Source organism: Nerophis lumbriciformis, linkage group LG01 (assembly GCF_033978685.3).
Source record: "Nerophis lumbriciformis linkage group LG01, RoL_Nlum_v2.1, whole genome shotgun sequence".
NCBI classification, from domain to species: domain Eukaryota; kingdom Metazoa; phylum Chordata; class Actinopteri; order Syngnathiformes; family Syngnathidae; genus Nerophis; species Nerophis lumbriciformis.
This window is the reverse complement of record NC_084548.2, coordinates 1,515,360-1,525,380: the sequence shown is the minus strand read 5'-3', so window position 1 is coordinate 1,525,380 and position 10,021 is coordinate 1,515,360. Positions and strand designations below refer to the sequence as shown.

Here is a 10,021-nt window from a genome sequence, read left to right as displayed (position 1 = left end):
CGTGCATTAACAGATCGATAAAAATTAGTAGCGAGTAGCGAGCTGAATGTAGATAAAAGTAGCGGAGTAAAAGTAGCGTTTCTTCTCTATAAATATACTCAAGTAAAAGTAAAAGTATGTTGCATTAAAACTACTCTTAGAAGTACAATTTATCCCAAAAGTTACTCAAGTAGATGTAACGGAGTAAATGTAGCGCGTTACTACCCACCTCTGCTCATAATGAACCGGAAATATTTCTCCGTTAGCCGTGATGCTAATTTTCTCTATGTTAAATCCCATCCATTTATGCTAACAACGTTAGCGATCCGACTTTGCCTTTTTTTGTGATGTGTAAAGTTCAACTAAATGAAAAGGTGTAGTTTCCTCTGCCTTCTGTTCTGCTAGCCATTCTGTTGCCATACAAGAATGTAGCTTATAGTTTGATTTAGCATGCTGATTGACTGTTCATTTATTCATCTAGCCTATTTCTATTCATTTGTCCATCAGTCAAATATTTTTAAAGATTGTTTAGCTGACTATTTATATCTGTGTGTGGCATCGCATTAGTCTTTTACAGAATATTCTACAGAATAAGATGGACGATGTCCAACTTTGAATACCGTAATAAAAAAAATTGTCAACATTTCCAAACTCCCCGAGCTTAATTTCCCTTGGTAAAATTCCGGAAATTTACCGGAAACTTTCCACCCCTTTTGGAACCCTACTTGAGAGTCATGAACCTTACCTGCCACCGGATGAAATACTGTCTCTCTTTCTGTCTTTATGATGTCCCTATGGGTGATGTTTCCATCTGTGGGTACAAACGGGGAAAACGGGAGGTGAATTGCAAATCACACGCAACGAGTACAAGAGGGAAAAGTGTGGAAATATCATGCGGGTGTCATGTGTATCCAATAGCCAGCACCCCTCCTTTGTCGCCTGGGATAAAATGACAGACAATTGTTTCAAGGAGAAGTTGCTGCAATCCTAACAAGCAGAACAAACAAAAGAGTAAATCATGTTTTAAATGGCGTTGTTACACACTCCATTATCCTCCTTGTGGGTGCAATGTTTGCTTTCAAATCATTTATTATCTTTGAGTTATAGGTTAAGTTCCCACGCTAAATTCCTTGAAACGACAGTTTAATCTGGGTTTTGCAGGTATCCGAAAATCTAATTTATGCTTTTTATCCATCCATCCATCCATCTTCTTCCGCTTATCCGAGGTCGGGTCGCGGGGGCAGCAGCCTAAGCAGGGAAGCCCAGACTTCCCTCTCCCCAGCCACTTCGTCCAGCTCTTCCTGTGGGACCCCGAGGCGTTCCCAGGCCAGCCGGGAGACATAGTCTTCCCAACGTGTCCTGGGTCTTCCCCGTGGCCTCCTACCGGTCGGACGTGCCCTAAACACCTCCCTAGGGAGGCGTTCGGGTGGCATCCTGACCAGATGCCCGAACCACCTCATCTGGCTCCTCTCCATGTGGAGGAGCAGCGGCTTTACTTTGAGCTCCCCCCGGATGGCAGAGCTTCTCACCCTATCTCTAAGGGAGAGACCCGCCACCCGGCGGAGGAAACTCATTTCGGCCGCTTGTACCCGTGATCTTGTCCTTTCGGTCATAACCCAAAGCTCATGACCATAGGTGAGGATGGGAACGTAGATGGACCGGTAAATTGAGAGCTTTGCCTTCCGGCTCAGCTCCTTCTTCACCACAACGGATCGATACAGCGTCCGCATTACTGAAGACGCCGCACCGATCTTGTACCCGTGATCTTGTCCTTTCGGCCATGACCCAAAGCTGAAGATCCTGGCCAGATGAAGCCATCAGGACCACATCATCTGCAAAAAGCAGAGACCTAATCCTGCAGCCACCAAACCAGATCCCTTCAACGCCTTGACTGCGCCTAGAAATTCTGTCCATAAAAGTTCAGAACAGAATGGGTGACAAAGGGCAGCCTTGGCGGAGTCCAACCCTCACTGGAAACGTGTCCGACTTACTGCCGGCAATGCGGACCAAGCTCTGGCACTGATCATACAGGGAGCGGACCGCCACAATCAGACAGTCCAATACCTCATACTCTCTGAGCACTCCCCACAGGACTTCCCGAGGGACACGGTCGAATGCCTTCTCCAAGTCCACAAAACACATGTAGACTGGTTGGGCAAACTCCCATGCACCCTCAAGGACCCTGCCCAGAGTATAGAGCTGGTCCACAGTTCCACGACCAGGACGAAAACCACACTGTTCCTCCTGAATCCGAGGTTCGACTATCCGGCGTAGCCTCCTCTCCAGTACACCTGAATAGACCTTACCGGGAAGGCTGAGGAGTGTGATCCCACGATAGTTAGAACACACCCTCCGGTTCCCCTTCTTAAAGATGCTTATGCTTTTTATTTCAACTTAAAAACAATGCCCATGTCCAACTACATAATTATATATGGACAAAAGTTTACAAGTGTCAGTATAAAGAAAATTGTAAGCATTTAAAATTGAAAATCTTAAATAGTTGAAAAAAAATAACGTGAATTAGAATTGGCTCATAAGACTGTTTATTTGGAGAAGGCATTGGACCGTGTACCCCGGGAAGTCCTGTGGGGAGTGCTCAGAGAGTATGGGGTATCGGACTGTCTGATTGTGGCGGTCCGCTCCCTGTATGATCAGTGTCAGAGCTTGGTCCGCATTGCCGGCAGTAAGTCGGACACGTTTCCAGTGAGGGTTGGACTCCGCCAAGGCTGCCCTTTGTCACCCATTCTGTTCTGAACTTTTATGGACAGAATTTCTAGGCACAGTCAAGGCGTTGAGGGGATTCAGTTTGGTGGCTACAGGATAAGGTCTCTGCTTTTTGCAGATAATAATAATAATAATAACTGGGATTTATATAGCGCTTTTCTAAGTACCCAAAGTCGCTTTACATGTAGAACCCATCATTCATTCACACCTGGTGGTGGTAAGCTACTTTCATAGCCACAGCTGCCCTGGGGTAGACTGACGGAAGCGTGGCTGCAATTTGCGCCAACGGCCCCTCCGACCACCACCTATCATTCATCATTCAATTCACTGGTGTGAGTGGCACCGGGGGCAAAGGGTGAAGTGTCCCGCCCAAGGACACAACGGCAGCGGATTTTGGATGGTAAGAGGTGGGGAGCGAACCTGCAACCCTCAGGTTTCTGACACAGTTGCTCTACCCACTACACCATGCCGCCCCAGATGATGTGGTCCTGATGGCTTCATCTGGCCAGGATCTTCAGCTCTCACTGGATCGGTTCGCAGTCGAGTGTGAATCGACTGGGATGAGAATCAGCACCTCCAAGTCCGAGTCCATGGTTCTCGCCCGGGAAAAGGGTGGAGTGCCATCTCCGGGTTGGGGAGGAGACCCTGCCTCAAGTGGAGGAGTTCAAGTACCTCGGAGTCTTGCCCACGAGTGAGGGAAGAGTGGATCGTGAGATCGACAGGCGGATCGGTGCGGCGTCTTCAGTAATGCGGACGCTGTATTGATCCGTTGTTGTGAAGAAGGAGCTGAGCCGGAAGGCAAAGCTCTCAATTTACCGGTCGATCTACGTTCCCATCCTCACCTATGGTCATGATCTTTGGGTTATGACCGAAAGGACGAGATCACCGGTACAAGCGGCCCAAATGAGTTTCCTCCGCCGGGTGGCGGGTCTCTCCCTTAGAGATAGGGTGAGAAGCTCTGTCATCCGGGAGGAACTCAAAGTAAAGCCGCTGCTCCTCCACATGGAGAGGAGCCAGGTGAGGTGGTTCGGGCATCTGCTCGAGAGGTGTTTGGGGCACGTCCGACCGGCAGGAGGCCAAGGGGAAGACCCAGGACACGTTGGGAAGACTATGTCTCCCGGCTGGCCTGGGATTGCCTCGGGATCCCCCGGGAGGAGCTGGACGGAGTGGCTGGGGAGAGGGAAGTCTGGGCTTCTCTACCCGACCTCGGATAAGCGGAAGAAAATGGATGGACTGATTATTTGATTATCTATTTCTCTGCAGCTGACATTTGTGGTGGCGACAGCAGAAGTTTCTGTTGGCAACGCCAAAGAAAAATGTTACCGTTAATTGCTTCCTGCCTTCGAATGCCAACTTGTAATTAGCTGAGGGACTTCATAGCATTGACGGCATTAGTGCAAAGTTTAAAGGTATTTTAGCACAGGCTGCAAAACACATCTCAGAGTTTAGCTGGAGTTTTGGAAAGTTCTTCAGCCAGCCATTTCTGCTAAAGTTCGCATTTCCTCTTTTTGCCAACACGTATTCCTTTTAGCGCTTTTGCCACAGCATGAGCACGTTCACGGGATGTAGCATTCCAAGGATGCTCAGTTCTGACTTCGTGCTTCGGCTGTAGACACGAGCCAACTAAAGGGTTTCGCCTGTCAATCATTATACTGTACTTCCAATCAGAATGATGACATGTTTATCCATCCATCCATTTCCTACTGCTTGTCCCTTAAAGGAAATTGTGAATGTAACTGTATTTAATTTTCTAATAATGCCTTTGGACATTGCATTCAATGCTTTTCAATGCCATTTAAAGCCTTAATTTTCCCAGAATCCATTCTATAAACTTTTTTTGATTACCCGCGGAAACCCTGTTAATGTGGTTTTCTATACCAAAAAGAACACAAGGACTTACTACTGTTGATATAAAATGATGGTTGATGGACCAAATGCATCAAGATGCAAACGTGTGCAACAAATAAAGACTTCTTCTTGCACTATTGGATTCATAATAGTACAGTAACGAGTGTGGCAAGAAATGTACAAGAAAAGTTCAAGATCAAGTGAGGTTTTCTTTTTTCCAAAGTCCAATGTTTATTTAACTGTAAAAACGGAATATTTAAAACCACAGGCATGTAAAATTATACACTACTTTACAATGTAAATGATTTGTAAGTAAATAGTTTGTTTTACAAAATAAAAATAGTCTCATCAAAAAAGATGAAGGATTAAAGAGTTGGCACTAAATGCTAAAAACTAATTAACACATTTTATGACCAAATTGTGGCATGCATTTAGGGCGCCTGCGTTATCTTAGATGTGTAGCTTTATGGGAAGAAAGTATTTGTTTAATTTTTATAAGACAACAAAACTAACAAGAGAACTCCTTAACTAACTCCTTAACTTTTGTTTGCATGATACAAGGAAGTGACGTTTAAATGAAATATCAGCACACGATAGCTATGAAACAAAATTTTAATAAATCCTGACGTTCAACAAGTCATTGAATGCCTCTTTGCTCAATTCAAACAACTGGTGGGGTTAAAAAGCAAAATCAAGTTATTACATCTTTATAAGACAACAAAACTAACAAGAGAACTCCTTAACTAACTTTTTAACTTTTGTTTGCATGATACTAGGAAGTGACGTTTAATCGAAATTTTAGCACACAATAGCTTTTAACAAACTTTTTATAAATATTGACGTTCAACAAGTCATTGAACGCCTCTTTGCTCAATTCAAAATAACTGGTTAAAAAAGCAAAATCAAGTTATTACATCTTCATTAGACAACAAAACTAACAAGAGAACACCTTAACTAACTCCTTAACTTTTGTTTGCGTGATACTAGGAAGTGACGTTTAATCGAAATATCAGCACAGAATAGCTTTTAACAAACTTTTTATAAATATTGACGTTCAACATGTCATTGAACGCCTCTTTGCTCAATTCAAACAACTGGTTAAAAAGCAAAATCATGTTATTACATCTTTATAAGACAACACAACTAACAAGAGAACACCTTAACTAACTTTTTAACTTTTGTTGCATGATACTAGGAAGTGACGTTTAATCGAATTTTTAGCACACAATAGCTATGAAACAAACTTTTAATAAATCCTGACGTTCAATAAGTCATTGAACGCCTCTTTGCTCAATTCAAAATAACTGGTTAAAAAGCAAAATCAAGTTATTACATCTTTATTGGACAACAAAACTAACAAGAGAACACCTTAACTTTTGTTTGCGTGATACTAAGAAGTGACGTTTAATCGAAATATCAGCACGGAATAGCTATGAAACAAACTTTTAGTAAATCCTGACGTTCAACATGTCATTGAACGCCTCTTTGCTCAATTCAAACAACTGGTTAAAAAGCAAAATCAAGTTATTACATCTTTATAAGACAACACAACTAACAAGAGAACACCTTAACTAACTTTTTAACTTTTGTTGCATGATACTAGGAAGTGACGTGTAATCGAAATATCAGCACAGAATAGCTTTTAACAAACTTTTTATAAATATTGACGTTCAACAAGTCATTGAACGCCTCTTTGCTCAATTCAAAATAACTGGTTAAAAAAGCAAAATCAAGTTATTACATCTTTATTAGACAACAAAACTAACAAGAGAACACCTTAACTTTTGTTTGCGTGATACTAGGAAGTGACGTTTAATCGAAATATCAGCACGGAATAGCTATGAAACAAACTTTTAATAAATCCTGACGTTCAACAAGTCATTGAACGCCTCTTTGCTCAATTCAAACAACTAGTTAAAAAGCAAGTTATTACATCTTTATAAGACAACACAACTAACAAGAGAACTCCTTAACTAACTTTTTAACTTTTGTTTGCATGATACTAGGAAGTGACGTGTAATCGAAATATCAGCACAGAATAGCTTTTAACAAACTTTTTATAAATATTGACGTTCAACAAGTCATTGAACGCCTCTTTGCTCAATTCAAAATAACTGGTTAAAAAGCAAAATCAAGTTATTACATCTTTATTAGACAACAAAACTAACAAGAGAACACCTTAACTTTTGTTTGCGTGATACTAGGAAGTGACGTTTAATCGAAATATCAGCACAGAATAGCTTTTAACAAACTTTTTTATAAATATTGACGTTCAACAAGTCATTGAACGCCTCTTTGCTCAATTCAAAATAACTGGTTAAAAAGCAAAATCAAGTTATTACATCTTTATAAGACAACAAAACTAACAAGAGAACTCCTTAACTAACTCCTTAACTTTTGTTTGCATGATACTAGGAAGTGACATTTAATCGAAATATCAGCACAGAATAGCTTTTAACAAACGTTTAATAAATCCTGACGTTCAACAAGTCATTGAACGCCTCTTTGCTCAATTCAAAATAACTGGTTAAAAAAGCAAAATCAAGTTATTACATCTTTATTAGACAACAAAACTAACAAGCGAACACCTTAACTAACTTTTTAACTTTTGTTGCATGATACTAGGAAGTGACGTTTAATCGAAATATCAGCACGGAATAGCTATGAAACAAACTTTTAATCAATCCTGATGTTCAACAAGTCATTGAACGCCTCTTTGCTCAATTCAAACAACTGGTTAAAAAGCAAAATCATGTTATTACATCTTTATTAGACAACAAAACTAACAAGAGAACTCCTTAACTAACTCCTTAACTTTTGTTGCATGATACTAGGAGGTGACGTTTAATCGAAATATCAGCACAGAATAGCTTTTAACAAACTTTTTTATAAATATTGACGTTCAACAAGTCATTGAACGCCTCTTTGCTCAATTCAAAATAACTGGTTAAAAAGCAAAATCAAGTTATTACATCTTTATAAGACAACACAACTAACAAGCGAACACCTTAACTAACTCCTTAACTTTTGTTTGCGTGATACTAGGAAGTGACGTTTAATCGAAATATCAGCACAGAATAGCTTTTAACAAACTTTTTTCTAAATATTGACGTTCAACAAGTCATTGAACGCCTCTTTGCTCAATTCAAAATAACTGGTTAAAAAGCAAAATCAAGTTCTTACATCTTTATTAGACAACAAAACTAACAAGCGAACACCTTAACTAACTTTTTAACTTTTGTTGCATGATACTAGGAAGTGACGTTTAATCGAAATATCAGCACAGAATAGCTTTTAACAAACTTTTTATAAGTATTGACGTTCAACAAGTCATTGAACGCCTCTTTGCTCAATTCAAAATAACTGGTTAAAAAGGAAAATCAAGTTATTACATCTTTATTAGACAACAAAACTAACAAGAGAACACCTTAACTAACTCCTTAACTTTTGTTTGCGTGATACTAGGAAGTGACGTTTAATCGAAATATCAGCACGGAATAGCTATGAAACAAATTTTTAGTAAATCCTGACGTTCAACATGTCATTGAACGCCTCTTTGCTCAATTCAAAATAACTGGTTAAAAAAGCAAAATCAAGTTATTACATCTTTATTAGACAACAAAACTAACAAGCGAACACCTTAACTAACTTTTTAACTTTTGTTGCATGATACTAGGAGGTGACGTTTAATCGAAATATCAGCACAGAATAGCTTTTAACAAACTTTTTATAAATATTGACGTTCAACAAGTCATTGAACGCCTCTTTGCTCAATTCAAAATAACTGGTTAAAAAGCAAAATCAAGTTATTACATCTTTATAAGACAACACAACTAACAAGAGAACTCCTTAACTAACTTTTTAACTTTTGTTGCATGATACTAGGAAGTGACGTTTAATCGAAATATCAGCACACAATAGCTTTTAACAAACTTTTTATAAATATTGACGTTCAACAAGTCATTGAACGCCTCTTTGCTCAATTCAAAATAACTGGTTAAAAAAGCAAAATCAAGTTATTACATCTTTATTAGACAACAAAACTAACAAGAGAACTCCTTAACTAACTTTTTAACTTTTGTTTGCATGAGCAAAGTGGAAGTTTAGTCGAAATATCAGCACAGAATAGCTATGAAACAAACTTTTAATAAATCCTGACGTTCAATAAGTCATTGAACGCCTCTTTGCTCAATTCAAAATAACTGGTTAAAAAGCAAAATCCTGTTATTACATCTTTATTAGACAACACAACTAACAAGAGAACTCCTTAACTAACTCCTTAACTTTTGTTTGCATGATACTAGGAAGTGACGTTTAATCGAAATATCAGCACGGAATAGCTTTTAACAAACTTTTTATAAATATTGACGTTCAACAAGTCATTGAACGCCTCTTTGCTCAATTCAAAATAACTGGTTAAAAAGCAAAATCAAGTTATTACATCTTTATTAGACAACAAAACTAGCAAGAGAACACCTTAACTAACTCCTTAACTTTTGTTTCCATGATACTAGGAAGTGACGTTTAATCGAAATATCAGCACAGAATTGCTTTTAACAAACTTTTTATAAATATTGACGTTCAACAAGTCATTGAACGCCTCTTTGCTCAATTCAAACTAACTGGTTAAAAAAGCAAAATCAAGTTATTACATCTTTATTAGACAACAAAACTAACAAGATAACACCTTAACTAACTCCTTAACTTTTATTTGCGTGATACTAGGAAGTGATGTTTAATCGAAATATCAGCACGAACAAACCTTTAATAAATCCTGACGTTCAACATGTCATTGAACGCCTCTTTGCTCAATTCAAAATAACTGGTTAAAAAGCAAAATCAAGTTATTACATCTTTATAAGACAACACAACTAACAAGAGAACTCCTTAACTAACTTTTTAACTTTTGTTTGCATGATACTAGGAAGTGACGTTTAATCGAAATATCAGCACGGAATAGCTATGAAACAAACTTTTAGTAAATCCTGACGTTCAACGTGTCATTGAACGCCTCTTTGCTCAATTCAAACAACTGGTTAAAAAGCAAAATCAAGTTATTACATCTTTATTAGACAACAAAACTAACAAGAGAACTCCTTAACTAACTTTTTAACTTTTGTTTGCATGAGCAAAGTGGAAGTGACTTTTAGTCGAAATATCAGCACAGAATAGCTATGAAACAAACTTATAATAAATCCTGACGTTCAATAAGTCATTGAACGCCTCTTTGCTCAATTCAAACAACTGGTTAAAAAGCAAAATCAAGTTATTACATCTTTATTAGACAACAAAACTAACAAGAGAACTCCTTAACTAACTCCTTAACTTTTGTTTGCATGATACTAGGAAGTGACATTTAGTCGAAATATCAGCACAGAATAGCTTTTAACAAACTTTTTTATAAATATTGACGTTCAACAAGTCATTGAACGCCTCTTTGCTCAATTCAAAATAACAGGTTAAAAAGCAA

General features: G+C 38.6%; 1 long non-coding RNA gene across 1 annotated transcript in view; it reads right to left on the bottom strand.

Annotated features, from left to right (window-relative positions):
- Positions 1-282: 282 nt before the first annotated feature.
- LOC140678716 (uncharacterized) overlaps positions 283-10,021 on the bottom strand; it is a 93,214-nt gene continuing 83,475 nt past the window's right edge. Inside the window, exon 3 of the long non-coding RNA XR_012050345.1 lies at positions 283-790. This is a non-coding gene — a long non-coding RNA (uncharacterized lncRNA). The remainder of the gene's footprint in view (positions 791-10,021) is intronic.